Consider the following 6000-nt stretch of genomic DNA (forward strand, 5'->3'; position numbering starts at 1 on the left):
TCACAACTCAGCTAAGAATGCATGTATCCACGGCAGGATTTGTACTTAAATTAGTTTTTAGAAGGCTAATACATTTGCACACTCAATTGTAAATTTGTAAACAAAAAGTTCACAACTCCGCTAATAATGCATGTATCCGCGGCGGAATTTGTATTTATATTAGTTTTTACAAGGCTAATACATTTGCATACTCAATTGTAAATTTGTAAACAAAAAGTTCACAACTCCGCTAATAATGCATGTATCCACGGCAGAATTTGTACTTATATTAGTTTTTAGAAGGCTAATTTATTTGCATACTCAATTGTAAATTTGTAAACAAAAAGTTCACAACTCCGCTAATAATGCATGTATCCACGGCAGAATTTGTACTTATATTAGTTTTTAGAAGGCTAATTTATTTGCATACTCAATTGTAAATTTGTAAACAAAAAGTTCACAACTCCGCTAATAATGCATGTATCCACGGCAGAATTTGTACTTATATTAGTTTTTAGAAGGCTAATTTAATTGCATACTCAATTGTAAATTTGTAAACAAAAAGTTCACAACTCAGCTAATAATGCATGTATCCACGGCAGAATTTATATTTAAATTAGTTCTTACAATGCTAATACATTTGCATACTCAATTGTAAATTTGTAAACAAAAAGTTCACAACTGCGAAAATAATGCATGTATCCACGGCAGAATTTGTACTTATATTAGTTTTTAGAAGGCTAATACATTTGCATACTCATTTGTAAATTTGTAAACAAAAAGTTCACAACTCCGCTAATAATGCATGTATCCACGGCAGAATTTGTACTTATATTAGTTTTTAGAAGGCTATTACATTTGCATACTCAATTGTAAATTTGTAAACAAAAAGTTCACAACTCCGCTAATAATGCATGTATCCACGGCAGAATTTGTACTTATATTAGTTTTTAGAAGGCTAATTTATTTGCATACTCAATTGTAAATTTGTAAACAAAAAGTTCACAACTCCACTAATAATGCATGTATCCAACCAGAATTTGTACTTATTTTAGTTTTTACACGTCTAATACATTTGCATACTCAATTGTAAATTTGTAAACAAAAAGTTCACAACTCAGCTAATAATGCCTGTATCCACTTCAGAATTTGTATTTATATTAGTTTTTACATGGCTAATACATTTGCATACTCAATTGTAAATTTGTAAACAAAAAGTTCACAACTCCGCTAATAATGCATGTATCCACGGCAGAATTTGTACTTATATTAGTTTTTAGAAGGCTAATACATTTGCATACTCAATTGTAAATTTGTAAACAAAAAGTTCACAACTCAGATAATAATGCATATATCCACTTCAGAATTTGTATTTATAATAGTTTTTACACGGCTAATACATTTGCATACTCAATTGTAAATTTGTAAACAAAAAGTTCACAGCTCAGCTAATAATGTCTGTATCCACTTCAGAATTTGTATTTATAATAGTTTTTACACAGCTAATACATTTGCATACTCAATTGTAAATTTGTAAACAAAAAGTTCACATCTCAGCTAATAATGAAATTTGTAAACAAAAAGTTCACAACTCAGCTAATAATGCACGTATCCACGGCATAAATTGTACTTATATTATTTTTTACATGGCTAATACATTTGCATACTCAATTGTAAATCTGTAGACAAAAAGTTCACAGCTCAGCTAATAATACATGTATCCACTTCAGAATTTGTATTTATATTCGTTTTTACACGGCTAATACATTTCCATACTCAATTGTAAATTTGTAAACAAAAAGTTCACAACTCAGCTAATAATGCATGTATCCACTTAAGAATGTGTATAGTTTTTACACGGCTAATACATTTGCATACTCAATTGTAAATTTGTAAACAAAAAGTTCACAACTCCGCTAATAATGCATGTATCCACGGCGGAATTTGTATTTATATTAGTTTTTACAAGGCTAATACATTTGCATACTCAACTGTAAATTTGTAAACAAAAAGTTCACAACTCAGCTAATAATGCCTGTATCCACTTCAGAATTTGTATTTATATTAGTTTTTACATGGCTAATACATTTGCATACTCAATTGTAAATTTGTAAACAAAAAGTTCACATCTCAGCTAATAATGAAATTTGTAAACAAAAAGTTCACAACTCAGCTAAGAATGCATGTATCCACGGCAGGATTTGTACTTAAATTAGTTTTTAGAAGGCTAATACATTTGCACACTCAATTGTAAATTTGTAAACAAAAAGTTCACAACTCCGCTAATAATGCATGTATCCGCGGCGGAATTTGTATTTATATTAGTTTTTACAAGGCTAATACATTTGCATACTCAATTGTAAATTTGTAAACAAAAAGTTCACAACTCAGCTAATAATGCCTGTATCCACTTCAGAATTTGTATTTATATTAGTTTTTACATGGCTAATACATTTGCATACTCAATTGTAAATTTGTAAACAAAAAGTTCACATCTCAGCTAATAATGAAATTTGTAAACAAAAAATTCACAACTCCGCTAATAATGCATGTATCCACGGCAGAATTTGTACTTATATTAGTTTTTAGAAGGCTAATACATTTGCATACTCAATTGTAAATTTGTAAACAAAAAGTTCACAACTCCGCTAATAATGCATGTATCCACGGCAGAATTTGTACTTATATTAGTTTTTAGAAGGCTAATTTATTTGCATACTCAATTGTAAATTTGTAAACAAAAAGTTCACAACTCCACTAATAATGCATGTATCCAACCAGAATTTGTACTTATTTTAGTTTTTACACGTCTAATACATTTGCATACTCAATTGTAAATTTGTAAACAAAAAGTTCACAACTCAGCTAATAATGCCTGTATCCACTTCAGAATTTGTATTTATATTAGTTTTTACATGGCTAATACATTTGCATACTCAATTGTAAATTTGTAAACAAAAAGTTCACAACTCCGCTAATAATGCATGTATCCACGGCGGAATTTGTATTTATATTAGTTTTTACAAGGCTAATACATTTGCATACTCAATTGTAAATTCGTAAACAAAAAGTTCACAACTCAGCTAATAATGCCTGTATCCACTTCAGAATTTGTATTTATATTAGTTTTTACATGGCTAATACATTTGCATACTCAATTGTAAATTTGTAAACAAAAAGTTCACATCTCAGCTAATAATGAAATTTGTAAACAAAAAGTTCACAACTCAGCTAATAATGCATGTATCCACGGCAGAATTTGTACTTATATTAGTTTTTACAAGTGACACACACACTCCAATACATTGTCGTTGTGTGGGGGAGTAAAAGTGAAGTTGCCGAGTACGGATGCACCGCGGAGGCGCTCCCGCGTAATCCGCGTTGTGTGTGAGCTGCGGCATGTCCCCAACGAACCTGGGTGCAGGCCGGACGAGTGAGGCAGTGGGGAACACTCACCTGCAGCGGCAAGCCTTGGATGTCCACGGATGACCAAGTAAATCCGAATTACAAATCCTGTGATTTGGGCCGGCGGCGAGAGCGGAGAGAGTGGTGAGAGCATTCCTTCCAGTTTCTTGCCCCATTGTTGTTGCCTCCTCCAGTCCAGTGCAATATTCCTTCCACGGCAAATGTGGCTGCCCCCGCAGCACATGCCAGTCACGCCAGCTGATGGACAGATCAGCTGCGATCCAGTGTTGGGTAGCCCCCAGTTCTGCAGCGGTCTGGCAACCCATCGCCGCCGCCAGGTGGCGCTGAGAGGATCCACCCAGCAGTTGGCGCTAGTGCGCCAACCTTAGCTGACGAAAGCTGCTTGCTACAGCACGTACATGCCAAACACCGATCCAGGAGGTAGCATACCTTTTAGGGCTGCTGCTCCTGATCCTTGGCTCGAGGAAGTGGGATCATCACGGAACTCGTGATCAAGGCCCGCACAGGGGATTAAATGGTGGTAAAGGTCAAGGAGCCGACCATCAGCCAACCCCTCCGCTTTGCGGTCCACCTTTAAAATCGGGGCTCTGGCGACCGAGCAGGGGCGGTATAACCCCCACCTGCTAAGTCTCGGGGAAACCCCTGACCATCGAGGGACCCCATAAGTGCACTCGCCTTTCCTCCACACTCCTCCACGTAGCGTCTGTCCCATAATGGGCGGCTATGTGATCTGCGTCTGCGCCACATTGGCCGGCAGAAGAACAAACCTGGCAGCAGGCTCTAGCTGCATCAAATCTCCCAAACCCAGGCAGCGTCTGACCCACATTGGGCGGCTACCTGGTCTGCGTCTGAGCCACATTGGCCGGCAGTTAAACATACCTGGCAGGAGGTATAAAATGCAGCCCTTGCATTGGGCCAAAATGCAAACAAAATTGGAATGTCTTCGCAAAACGAGAATACTCCAGGTGGCAGCCACACATGTGGAAATCCACCCGCGGGAGAACCCGCGGCCAGGGCAAGGATTCTGGAGGCCCTAAAAAACATTCCCCCAAGCACTGACGTGGCGGTGGCTGACTTGGCCGCCACGGTAGTTAATACGCAAGCCAAGACGACGAGAAAGATGACGGTCCAATGGCCTTTAGAAGGAGCAGCAGGGTTCTAAGATCCCCGCTCCTCCCAGCGAGTAAGGCTCCGGTACCGACAGCAGGAGAGAATGCGGACTCCCAAACTCCCAAAAGGGCACGGGACGCCGCCAGCCCAGCAGGCTCTCAGCGAGATACGCCACCTAAGAGATGCAGGGAATCCCAGTGTCTCAAAAACATTGCGGAGCTGGGAAAGATCCTGGATGATGTCCTCGACGACATCAAAACAAGCAGGTCCGACACATAACCTTGGTTATGAAGACCAAGCTGGCGAGGGTGAAGGACCTGCAAGCCGAGTGGCTCAACTCTGCTCGGAAACCTGAGGAGACGGACCGACCCGAAACTGCAGTAGCATGCCACAACTGTTCCCAGGGCGGGAACAAGATTGAGAGCACTCAGAGGCGGGACGCAGCACAGCAGACGCCCAAGGTCTGGAGCAAGGACGGCGCAACACAGACGGAGGCGCGGCGAGCCCCGACCACCACTACAGAGAAATCGCAAGTAACGGCGGCCAACTCGAGCGCGAAGAACCTGCGGCGCGCCCCCACGCCGGCTGAAGCTGCTAAGCAGGGGAAAACTTCCGCAAGAGGGACACCCGCGGCCAGCGCGCCCAAATCCAGGGCACCCAACCCGCCGCAGCCAACCGGCCCAGCGACTGAAGGCCCAGAAGCCTGGAAAACCTACACGAGGAAAAAGCGGCGCAAGAAACTCGAGGCTCCTCATCGATCCCGCCCGGACGCAGTCATTATAGCTGCGAAAGGGAAGACATACAGTGAAATCCTGGCCATGGTCACCAGAAGGGACGACAGCCAGCTTGCAGGCCTGGGTAATTGCGTCAAAAAGGTTAGACGAACCACCAACGGACACCTTCTGCTAGCGGTGGCGAAGAATAGCGCTGAACGAGCATAGCGCAGGTGCTTGGTGAAACGGCGGAGGTTCGGGCGATGTCAGAGGACTCAAAGGTCTCTGTGCTCGAGATCCGAGAGCTGGACGCCCTAGCCAAAGAGCCCGAGATTGTGGCCGCGATCGCGGAGCAATTCAGCTTGGATGGGGCCAAGGTCAAAGTGCGAAGCCTCCGCCCTGGCTATGCCGAGTCACAGACGGCAGTAATTAGCCTCCCGTGCCCCCTGGCAAAGGCGGTGCTTAAGAGAGGTTCTCTACGCATAGGCTGGACTTCCTGCACAATCAGGGAGAGGACAGGCCCCCCAAGATGCTACCGGTGTCTCGAGGCTGGCCACCTGGCCGCAAACTGCAGAAGCGCGACCGACCGGAGCGGCTGCTGCATAAAATGCGGGGAGAGGGGACACAAAGCCGCTAAGTGTCCCAACGAGGCGAAATGCTTCCTATGCGCTGCTTCCGGCAAGAAGGAGACGAGGCACCAGGCAGGCAGCAAAAGCTGCCCGTCCAGGAGCTCCAGTAGCAGTGGCGCCTTCCCCCGTAACGCGCCATGCAG

Source organism: Drosophila kikkawai, unplaced genomic scaffold (assembly GCF_030179895.1).
Source record: "Drosophila kikkawai strain 14028-0561.14 unplaced genomic scaffold, DkikHiC1v2 scaffold_326, whole genome shotgun sequence".
Classification (NCBI taxonomy): Eukaryota; Metazoa; Arthropoda; class Insecta; order Diptera; family Drosophilidae; genus Drosophila; species Drosophila kikkawai.